This window comes from Tachypleus tridentatus, chromosome 13 (assembly GCF_004210375.1).
Source record: "Tachypleus tridentatus isolate NWPU-2018 chromosome 13, ASM421037v1, whole genome shotgun sequence".
Lineage (NCBI taxonomy): Eukaryota > Metazoa > Arthropoda > Merostomata > Xiphosura > Limulidae > Tachypleus > Tachypleus tridentatus.
The window spans coordinates 54,755,038-54,767,866 of record NC_134837.1 but is presented as its reverse complement, the minus strand read 5'-3'; the positions used below and the strand labels follow the sequence as shown (position 1 = coordinate 54,767,866).

The 12,829-nt window shown below is 33.8% G+C and overlaps 1 protein-coding gene across 1 annotated transcript in view; it reads right to left on the bottom strand.

The window, feature by feature from the left end:
* Positions 1-7,450, bottom strand: part of LOC143240219 (uncharacterized) — a 60,752-nt gene extending 53,302 nt beyond the window's left edge. Inside the window, exon 1 of the mRNA XM_076482337.1 lies at positions 7,202-7,450. The gene's annotated coding sequence lies outside the window, so the exon portion shown is untranslated. The remainder of the gene's footprint in view (positions 1-7,201) is intronic.
* Positions 7,451-12,829: the final 5,379 nt, after the last annotated feature.

The following is a 12,829-nucleotide window of genomic DNA, read 5'->3' as shown; positions in this document are numbered from 1 at the left end:
TGTGTTATTAAAATAGTATATAAGTTTTAAGTTCTTAATTTTACAAAGCAATATTTTAAAAATCCTGAATTTCCTCTAGTGTGACACAAGTGACACATTTTCTCTTAAAATGTCATCATCCCTATTTTATCCACCACCCCTTAAAAAAAGTACGAAATTAATTTTTGAAATGTAAATTGCTCTCTAATTCATCATTGCTCAGATAGACCATATTTATTATAGTATTCAACTTTGTGTAGAAAATCAAATGGAAAATCAGACCCCTCCTGCCTCACATCCTCTCTTTCATAATTAGTTAATAGTTCACTCTTATGTTTACCTGATGAGACTTATGAGATAGTAGCCATGATGTAACAACCTTTGATAGTGCTATTCTTACAAGTTCAAGAAGCTAGAAAAGTCATTTAAGTCATTCTTCTTTCCCATGCTGCTTGTCAACTAGCGTGGAATGCAACTTTAATAAAGTTAAAGTAATACAGATAACTTGTCATTATACATACATTAATCAGTCTGATAATGTTCTAGTCTCTATTTAAGGAGATGTTTATATTCTTTGTTCAGTATAGACATTATATTCGTATCGCAGCATCATTGGGTTCACGTCCAAAACTATAGATAACTGCACAATTTTAGTTAGACCAGTATATTAAATTAACTACATGTTTTATTAGATTAATATTCGGTTTTGCTATATATAAATAATTTATTAGATCAAAAGTTACTGATAGTTTCGTCATTTAATGATGTTACATAAGAAATAGTGGTATTGAAGGTTCTTTCAACCTTTTCTTAGTTTAGGTACCTGTACAGCCGGAAAAAACAAGACTTGGACAAAATATTAAAAAATATATAATATAGCGCTTAAAGAATATACACAAATCATATAAGCAGCAATTGTCAGGCTTTATGTCATTATTACTACTTTTTTATCATTATTTTTCTTGTCGAATGCTACGAAATCCTTAATGAGGAATCTTAATGAAGCAACATTGTGTTTATCACCACAATATTTTATATGTACGTTTTCAGTGTATGAGAAAAACACTAATTCCAGTAATAATATCTCACTGTAATAAGCATTCCACGTAAAAACATATATATATATATTGCCACACAAAGAAGGTAACTTAATATTTGTCACTGGAGTGCATCATGCCTTGTCTAGTGTTACATTATAACAGGCTGTTATTTCTAACCCGACATATACCTCCCGTAATATTTTTTATAGTTTTATGATATTCAAATGCTTTAATTTAGACAACGTTTTGCTTTTGTTTGTTTGTTTCTTTATTTTCAGAAATACATTAATTTTACTGATAGTCACCATGGTCCTCTAGAATGTAAGTTAAACAAGAGGTAATTTATACTACCTTCGTTTTGAATTTATCGTTTGATTTCAAGTTTTTCGTGTCGTAGCATGAAAATCACTTCTATTTGCCGTCCTTATGCACAAACTAAAACTTCTCACTGTGACACATAAATTAAACACAAAGTAGACCTTAAGACAAAGATTGTGGCTAGAACGACTAAAACAGAGAAGTATGCATCATACTAACCTAATTCCATCTGATGCAGTCAATCAAAATTATTTTAGTATCCGCAATATTCATGAAAATTTTTCCTAAACGTTAAAAATAAGAAGAAATTTTGTTAGTTTAGACTTGAAGCTCAAAACTACTGTTTCTAAGCAACCGTGAAGAAATCAAAAAAGCGATGTCATTTCTAAAGGTCATCACCTCGGATATACAAAAACAATATATGTCATGTAAAACGTGTAAGTGGTAATTCAGTTTTGTTGATTAACGTTTCTTTTTCTGAATTTCATATTCATCAAAAATACAGAAGTAATATATATTTCCGTTATTTCCTACTTGAATTTAATTATTAAGAACTGCTTTTGCTGCTCAACTATTGACTTTCTTATAATTAGCTCATCAAGTTCTCTATTTTGACGATTATTTGAAAGGTGGACAGATAAGATGTAAACCTCGCCTAAAGATAACCACGTTGAACAACTGTGGCTAACATGAGTAATTGATTTCATAATCTTCCTAAACGTAAAAACGTCATAAGTTAGCTTTTTTTATTTAAAATAAAACCATTTAGAACTGGTATATGGCTGATAAGACTAAAAATCCATATTGACAAACATAATCTTCAGATACTAAGGAATACTTATTTACCTTATCAGTTACAAATTTGTAACAGAGAAATATAACGTCTTAGATCTTTCTTTCGACTAACTATAAAGTATCCACACGGTCTGCTCGTTTCTAAGTGTTGTGAAACATTTGAGCTCACATCATCTTTAGGATCTGATTGAATTATGATATCAACAAAGGAGACTTCGTTTTTAGTTTGTGAACGGTGTAATTAAATTACACGATGTAAAAAAAAAATATTACTTTTTCTTGTTCCTGGGCAGAAAGTGTTATTTCCCAATTGCTTGTGCCTATAGTAAATGGAAAAGACCTATTTTCCTCTTTAAACTTGCTTATGTGACCTGGGTAATGAAATTTTCAAATTTACCCATCTTCCAAATCATTCCAGGTAAATTCAGTGCTGAGTAACTGATAGAGAATTCTTTCGAATTCACAAGAATTCTTTAGAATGTTGTAGAACTTACAGTAATTTTCTAAAATGTTGTAGTACTTACGAGAATTGTTTAGAATGTTCATAGTAATATACATACAGGTATGAAGTATGATGAGTATGGCTGGGAGGTTATCGGAGACTTCAAAATGGTGGCATTCCTGATGGATCTCTAAGGAGGCTTTACCAAGTTTCCCTGTTATCTTTGCCTTTGAGACAGCAGGGACACCGCAGTGCACTACAACTAGAAGCACTGGCCACAACGGACCGAGTTCTCTGTGGAGGAGGCACAGTGTCAAGTGTGAGCCACTAGTGGACCTCCAGAAGGTGTTCTTCCCACCATTGTACATAAAATTGGGTCTCATGAAACAATTTGTCACAGCTCTTGATAAGAAGTCTGCAGCCTTCAAATCTCTTCGAGAATTCTTCCCTAAGCTGTCTGAGGAAAAGGTCAAAACTGGTGTCTTCGTTGGACCACAAATAAAGACGACCCTGGAGTGCACATAATTCCCCAATAAGCTCTGTAGGAAGGAAAAAAAAGCTTGGAGCAGCTTTATCGCAATGGTTCGGGGCTTCTTGGGCAATCACAAGGCCGAAAATTATGTGGAACTGGTTGAGACACTGGTGAAGAACTACGGCAAAATGGGCTGCAGGATGTCCCTGAAAGTCCATATACTCGACACTCATCTTGATAAATTCAAGGAGAACACGGGAGCATACTCATAGAAGCAAGGTGAGTGCTTCCACCAAGATATACTGAACTTTGAACGCCTCAACCAAGGAGCATATAACGAAAAATGATGGGAGACTATATTTAGGGGTATACGTGAAAGTGATTTACATTATGGTTGCAAATTTTGAAAAACTACTCAGTTCTAAACATTTTTGTTCATTTTGGTATTACTTTAATATAAGTACATGTGAATCAAGATTCACATGTTGTTTTATTCAAACCTTATGTAAATGAAAATGTGCAGATTTGTCTGTTTTTACAAGGAAAATAGGTTAATTTCTAAATTTCATTATCCAGGTCACAAAAGCAAAGTTTGAAGGGAATAATGGCCATTTTCTCTACGTTTACAACATAAGCAATTAAGAAATAACACATACTATCCAGGAACAAAATTTGTGTTATATAGTGTTATCAAACAAGTATATTGTTTGCAATACAGTTTGATTAAAATGCATTATGAATGTTAATTACGTCAGTTATGCTAATTTTGAAGATCAATTTTTTAAACATTAGTTATATTATGAAACAACATGAGCTAAACAAAAATGTCAAATATTCTGTTACATTTTAGTTTCTATGAGTATTTTCTCGAATTAAAATTGATTAAAAAATAAATACCTTTGGTTTTGCTTATTATATGTTTTGTTTTTTTTTTTACTTGTACTGTTATATCTGTATATGAAATTAATTTGTTCGCATCTCAGGCTAAAATTAAAACACAATTACTATTTTATGTATGCATGCATATACATCTATGTGTGTATTTGTATTAAAGACATTTTAAAATATTTTGTTCTCGTTGCAGGCTATCAAATGGCTTTAAACTTGTTTCCATCAATACTCCTGATCCTTGAAATAAAATTTGAAGTTTAGCCTACATTAATCAGAATTGTTCATCACAAGTCATATATCTATTTACATAACAAATACCAAACGACGTACTTTTCATATCATTAGGAAGTAGTTGACAGACGTTAGTGCAAGCAGAATTAGCTAATTTAGGATTAATGGTGATTTTTTTTCCAAGTTTAACTTTTCTTGAAATAGCTATATATTTTTCTATTTTGCTTCACTGTTCGATGCATAAAATCTAACTATTTATAGACAAAGTACATACAAACCACGTATTCATAGCGCTGACTAGTCAATGGTGTCAGATAATAAATACTGAAATTAAGCAGTAAAGACTAGTAATATGTTAAACGGATATAATGAACTATCATAAACTATTTATGTAAATATCAGTTAGAACAAAAGAATCATAATAGTTAATTAGAGAAAGGACTAAATATAATTCACAGTCACTCTCACACGGCTATAGAATTCACTTAGTAGCAAGGTTGTAGAACCACACATCGAAATGATAGCAATACCGTTGTGATCTTACTGAATGCAGATTCTTACTTAATACTTACAAAAACATGAACCACCAACAAGACCAATGCAATTTTAAAAGTCATCGTCGTATTTATAAGGTTTACGGTCTTTACTTTCTTGTATCAATTTTTGTTGATTTTGACTTATATCACAGTAGATGTCACCTTTACATACAATTAATTTGCCAGCATCACACAGAAGTTCATGTAATATAACGTTCTTGTAAGCTATATTTTAATATTTTAAGTTAGAAGTTAACCGTGTAAAATTCTGATAGTTACATGAAAAATAAAGGTCAACCAACACTTTCTTCAACCTTTTCTGCACAACTACTAATCTCACACTGCTACCTGACAAATATGATTCACCTATAATAGAGCTTTCCAACGACACCAATAAACCTTTTCCACCCTGATTCATTCAAGAATTTGATTAGTATATCTACCACAGTTCAAGTTTATTGTCCAACAAATATTTCTTTTCTACAAGCTATTAAAAGTGTTTTTACACTATAAGAATCTTTAAGAAACCAAAGCATGCCGTTGCCTCTTCGGGTTTCGGCATTCCCTTAAGAACTATTTACTTTACATGTTGAAGGAGTATCTCAAAAAATAATGTCAGCAGTTACAAATTTTAAGACAACACAAATAACTGAACAGCGGTATATCTACGGACTTACAATTTTAAAAACCGGGTTTTCGATACCCGTGGTTGGCAGAGCACACTGTGTAGTTATATGTATGCTTAACTACAAACAAACAAATCAATCAAACTTACAAACACTAATGCCACCGTGGAAATTAACAAAGTTTTTTTTTTGAAGTTTCCCACGTTTCATGTTATAGGAGTTTCAAAATATTGTAAACAGATATTTTTAAAATATTTAAGCCTTTCTGAAATTACTCTGAAACATCACTATTGATACATTGCATAATTTTGTCAGATGTGTTATCTGTCATCTCCTTACAATGTTTCAAAGAATTTGAACCACACTATCAATGTAATGCTGTTTTATTTTATTAATAATTCAATCGAAAAGAGATCCATTAGGAATTACTGATATGTATAATATAGACTGGCTGGTTATTTTTAAAGCATATATAAACCAATTTGTTTATAAATACAAACTTGTTTTAAAACTTAGATCTACATCCACCTAGAATAGGGTTTCTTATTCATGGGACATGTCCTTCTAACCTTGTGTCTCATTTTAATATCATTAGCGAATATTCGGTTCTCTCTATGTAAATGCAGACCACAACCGTTTGCATGCATCTGTCTTATTTTCTGTGTGAAAAAGTGCTCAACTCTATTCTGAAGCTTTAAAAATCCTGATGGAAAAAAACTTTAGGAAGGAAATAGTCAACTGGTTAAGTATTTTAAATCTGGGTCAATGGTCAGTGTCCTACAAAATTCAAGGACCCTAAGAAAAATGATAACTAATTAGCAAATTTATGAAGATTATTTTTAACCATAACAATTGCTGAAGAACTGTAACTTTTCTTGTATAAAAAACATGGTTATTTTTAAATTTTTTCTTAATTTATTTTGTTACGCAAAAATTCGGCCTTCGAATGTTAATATGGCCACAATTGAAATAATTTTAAGCTTTCATAGTTTCAGACTGTGATTTTTATTATCTCATCTTTAAAAACCAAGCTGTTTTACGTGACGTCGAATCTTCACCCTTCCTGTGTGATTTTGACATACTCAAATTACAAGTTTGATAACTATAATTTATATTTCAAATTATTCAATTGCAAAAATCTAAATGAAATGAACTAAAAATTGTCAGCATATTTGCATAGCTAAAACACTAACAGTTTGTCTAAGTTAATTTGTACGATCATGTTGAAAAGATAATAGGCAGACAATGCAACTAGTGAGTGTTTCCAACTTGATTCAAACTAGATTCAACTAGATTCAAAGAAGTAAATTATTTTTCTGCAAAATGTAAATTAAAATGTTTTATTTCGTTTCCTACTCTTTTTGCTGAATAACATAATAATTTATATTTCCTTAAAACTGAGTTCTTTTATGATAAAGGTTTAAGCAAATGAAATTGTAAATTAATATAAACTTAATTTTTTTTCCGAAAATAAACAATCTGAAAACACGTTTTTTGCCATTTCGTTTCCAAAATTTGGGGTCCTTCGCTGGTACAGCGGTAAGTCTACGGATTTAGAATGCTAAAATCAGGGGTTCGATTCCCCTCGGTAGACTCAGCAGATATCCCCCTGTGGCTTTGCTATAAGAAAAACACACGAAATTTGGGAAATCCATACGAATTAGTAAAATCACTTAAATTTGTTAGGGTCGTTATTCGTTCAAGAAATCATCGTACTTGATTAACTAATAACGTTTAAAGAAGACTAAACCCTACTCTTAGAGTATTTAGGTAATTGGACATCAACAAAACAGGATGTTTTTTTAGACACACACTTCAACATTACTTGGATTCGAATGTGCGTTTGAGACATACTTTAAGTAGTTACTTACCTGTACCAGATACTTAGCTTTAGCTGTAAATAGAAACCCAATGTTACTCAATCTCAAGCACACGGATTAAACATCAAAGAATTGATCTCTTTAATCCACGAGAATAGCACGTTCAAAGTCCATCGAAAAAGATTCTACATCTTAGTTATTTGTGAGAACTACTTCGACCCGAGCCTAAGTGAGAATATAACGATCCTTACTTGAGACACACTTTCAAAGCCCGCCCTTGCAACAACCTACTGAAATATAAGTGGCTAACAGAATCGATCGAAAACATTGCTTTTCTTGCTCCATTGGTACTTCCAGTTCTTTGATTCCGATTCCATCCGCGTGCGGCGTACAAGAAACAATAAATTTTAAAATGATAAAAACATCATTAACTGAGAATTTCATATACTATTTTAACGTGTTACAATGAGTTTATACAACAAGTAAATAATATTTATACAGTATTTTTCTAATCTTGTTTGTTTTTAATTTCACGAAAAGCTACACGAGGTTTATCTGCGCTATGGCCGTCCCTAATTTTGCAGAGAAGGTAGCTAGTCATCACCACTCACCGCCAACTCTAGGGCTACTATTTTATCAACGAGTAGTGGGATTGATCGTCACATTATAACGCCCCCACGGCTGTAAAGGCGAGCATGTTTGGTATGACAGGGATTCGAACCCGCGACCCTCGGATTACGAGTCGAGCGCTGTAACTACCTGGCCATGGTGGGCCCTTTTCTAATCTTAAATAGTAAAAGTCACACTATTTACGGTAGTCAGTTGTTAATTATAATTCTTTTATGTAACACTTTTGTTCATCTTATACATAGAAGTTATAGTCAAGAGTACTGATACTCCCCTATTGGCAGAACCCACTATGGTCAGGTGGTTAGAGCGCTTCATTCGCAATCTGAGGGTCGTAGGTTTACCTCCCCGTCCCACCAAACTTGCTCACCGTTTTAGCCGTGTTAGAGTTAATCCAACTACTCGATGATAAAAGGGTTTTTCGATAGCATAGCTAGTACTGACTGGTGATGAGTAGCTGTTTCCTTTCTAGTCTTACACAGCTAAATTAGGGATGGCTAGCGTAGATAACTCTCGTGTAGGTTTGGGCGAAATTCAAAACAAGCATACAAACCTTTGTTGGTTACAATTTCTTCAGTGATTGAAGTTTCAATGTGTGATTTCAATTTAAGAAAAACGAATAAGTCTTTTAAACTGGTACTGGTTAAGAAATAAAGGACATGAGACATAAAGTAGAAAAAGGCAATGCAATACGTAAAAAATAAACAAAAATTGATATACAATGAAACTACAAAACAACGTAAAAACGAATAGATGTCAAAGAAAAAGCATTAAATCCACGAGGCTTAGAAAACTAACAAGATGCAAAAAAACTGTTTTTATATATATTTCACGTTTATAGTTTTCTGTATTTTTGTTGTTGTTTTATTGAGTCTTTAAAAGCTGTAAAATATTATCAGTAGCCAATAATAACTTACTTGCTTAAATTATTTTATAATTCAGTTTTTATAAATACGTTTTCATATTTGGCACGAAGCTATACAGTGAGTTATTTATCATTTCTCCACCGAGGGAATCGAAACTCGATTTTTAGAATTATAAGTCCTCAGGTTTATCGCTGAGTCTCCGAACTTTATTTATTTGGAAAATAACTTCATAATTTTTTGTTGTTGATGTTCTTACCTTGTGTTATTTATTCATCTAGAATTCTGCTCTGTAATCTGATACTTTTCTTACCTTTGAATTTTATATTAACCTTTGATTTATCTCTTGAATCTGATCATGGATTTTCAGAATCTGTGACTGAATTCTTTAAACTAGTTTTTCTTTTTCAACTTCTGAAATTTGTATTAATATATTATTATCATAGTTTAAATCCACTTTTTTGAGTTTCTGGCTTTTCTGTTTGTTTTTTAAATTCACCTTGAATTTAATCTGTTTCTGGTCCCTGGATTTTTCACAATTAATGATTGCGCTCTTCAATCTGGTCGATTTAGCCTCCCGTGTTTTCTATCATATCCTTGAATTTTGTCTCTTCTATTTCCTAGGTGAGCTACTCATCAGTGTGTATACTCTTGAACTTGATTGTTATTTGGTTTTTTCTGCTCAGTTATGATTTTTCTTACGAACCTAGTTTGTTTCATCCTTATATTGTTGTCAGCTATTACGATCCAGAACTTCAGGCGTTCTTCACTGTCAGTGTATTGGTAACAGATTTCTACCTGCACAAAACGCAGGCTTTCTAACGCTCTGTAATTCTGTTCATTCACACAAATGGTCAACAATTACACTTATTTTCTGTGCGTAGGGTAAAATTCTACTAAACCATAACATGAAGTGTACTTAATGAGAGCAAGCATTTTGTAACAAGTAAACCTTATCAAATGATAAATCCCTAATTATTCCATTATTTATCTTATTGTCATTTTAATTACTTTTCAATTTATTCATTCATAACTTTTAATCGTTTTAATTCTTTGTCTGTGTATTAATCTGGTAGGTTTCTGTCTACATGTGTATTCATTAATCAACACTTTTTCATTTAGAATTTGTTTACAAAATATCCGTTAATGTATCTGTATATTTTTAATACATTTTTCAACATTTGCAATTCATTCTTAATTTGTTCATTCGCTCCTTCATGCAACCATTTCTCATAAATATTTATTAATCACTTCATTTTGATATTCTTCAGTTATTCAGCAATCCACCTTTATTATACCGAAATACAAACACTGTTAAACGTTAACATCATAATGCTAAGTAATAAAATTTACTTTCAAAAATAAAATATAAAAAATGAAAACATAAACAGATATGCACTGATATATAAGTTTAGTAATAATTTTAAGTTAAATATCTACCTAGTGAAAGAGAACTAAATAATTTATTTTAAATTTGTTAACCTAGATACGTGATTACGGTGAATGGACTGCTGCTATCGATAAAGATGACAATGCATTTTAATCAGCAATACGACTACACGTTTCGCACGTCTGGTTGGTAGGTTGGTTGGTTGTTTAGTGTTTATTGGCACAAAGCAACTGGGTTATCTGCGCCAAACAGCCGGTAAAAAGTAAAATCAGTAAAACATGTAAAAAGGAATCATGTTAAACAGAACATAGCCCAATTTTTGAATTAGAATATATAATAGAGTGAAAAAGACAAATTGCCTTTAAAATTTTGAAAATCTAACTAAGATGGACATTATCATCCTCTCCAATGACAATGACCAATGTCAGGGGTGAACCCTAGTAAAAATATGTTTAAAATGGTGCCTTCACTCTCGATCGTAACGACAGCATGACAGTAAAATGTGTGCTATTGTGACTTGATTGCCACACAGACCACACATTGATGCATCAGTACCAGATAAAAGAAAACGGTGAGTTAAAAACTGCAACCAATGCGTAGCCTAGCCAGAACCACTTCCTCCTTCCGATCCTTACGGAAGCAAGACGGCTAAAGAGCAATAGAAGGTTTGATTTGGAAAAGCTTGTTATCATGTTGCTCACTCAAACCTGACTGTCATCTGATATGTAACCGAGCCGTGACTATAGGACCGTAGTCTGTGTATGGGACAGGCACTGTGGTGATAGTACCAGAGCAAACTGACTTAACTGCGATGTCAGCGAGCTCGTTCCCGTGAATATCAACGTGGCCTGATATCCAGAAAACTGGACAGAAGTAGATGATAGACAGAAATAGGCCAGTCGGTTTTGAATATCGACGAGAATAAGGTGAGAATTGACGTGAAACGATTCCAGGACTAACAGAGAGCTAAGTGAATCGGTATAAATAGTACAGTTCGTATACTACACAGCTTCTATGTGATACAGGGCAAGAGAAATGGCATATAATTCGACAGTGAACACAGAAATTGTAGAGGAGATTCTGTGTGCAATAACCAAATCACAGCAAACCATGGCAGAGTCCACAGAGTTACTTGATTTCGAACCATCGGTATAAATGCGAATGGAAAGATGGCTCAAAAGATGTTCGGCAAATAGAAGGCGATACTTCCAGTTGGGAGTATCTGTCTTCTTCAGATGACTCAAAGAAAGGTCACATTTGGGGATAGTAATTAGCCATGGCGGGATGAGCTGATATGTGGATACTGCTATGTCTTCCAAGGATAAACCCAGTTTATACAACGGCACCTGGATACGAAGGCTGAAAGGAACAATGGCAGACCGTTTATAATGAAAAAAGTGTGGCCTACTAGGAAGGAAAACACAACCACATGTGGGGTGGTGTGATAAAGATCGAAATTTTGAAGCATACATTAAAGACAGTTACAAACGACGGTTCACATTTTCAAGGCCAAAGTCTTGGCAGAGCCACAAACCAGAGGCCCATGGTCCAGTTTTGATTTTTAGACAGATTTTTAGCATGGAACATTGATCTGCCCACAAAGATGTGGAAGAGAGGACATGGAGAATGTTTATTGCCCTTGTACACTTGACACGTAGCTGCTTGATGTATGGAATAAAGGTCAGCTTATGGTCAAACATAAGTCTCAAGAACTTTGCCTCACGGACTGCAGAGAGCACAACTTCACCAATACGGAGTTCAGGATAAGAGTGAATACCCCGTTAATGGCAAAAGTGTATGCAAACAGTTTTGGAGAGAGAAAGGTTAAAACCGTTTGCTGTGGTCCACTTCTGTAAACGATTGAGGGCAGTCTGTATCTGTCATTCAATATACCTCATGTTTGACGACTTCCACATCTCGTGTCACATCTGTATGGGCATTTGCCAACTGATAGCATTAATCTTTATAATGAAAAGTATGACACTCAAGACAGAGCCGTGAGGGACTCGAAGTTCATGTGGGAAAGAATGGGAAAGTGTTGAACCAACACGAACCTGTAATCGCCGATTCATTAAAAAATGTGTAATAAAAATCGGTAAATCGCCATGCAACCCATATGAGTGGAGGTCTCGCAAGATGTCACACCTCTATGCTGTATCATAAGCGTTCTCGAGGTAAAAAAACACAGAAACAAGATGTTGTCGCTTGAGAAAGGTTTCCCTGATTGATGTTTCAAGTCGAATCAGGTGGTCCGTAGTGGAGCACTGTCTTCGGAATCCACATTGGCTGGGTGACAGGAGGGTGTTTGATTCAAAAAACCAAACAATACGAGCATTAATAATCCTTTTTAAGATCTTACAGTAACAGCTTGTCAAAGCAATTGGACAGTAGTTAAAAGGAATCTTGAGATCCTTCCCAGGTTCAGGAAAAGGGAGTACAATAGCATGGCGCAAAGCATCGGGAGAAGCCTGCCACATCCAGTTAAAAACAACCAGAAAAATAACAAGAGAAGCAGGAGAGAGATGACGCAACATCTCGTAATGAATATCATCAGGTGCGGCTGATGTACTGCCAGAACAATGAAGAGCAAGTTTAAGTTCCACCAGTGTAAGGCGGCGATAGAGATGATCAGCCCGAAAAGAAAGAGGCAATCGTTCTGCCCATGTTTTGATAGCTAAGAAGATGGGGAATGAAGTAGAAGTGCTAGATGCATGAGAAAAGCTTTCCCGAGAGTATTGATGATGCTCTGGGCATAAGTAACTTCCTGGCCATCAGAAAACAAGATCGAAAGGAGCAAAA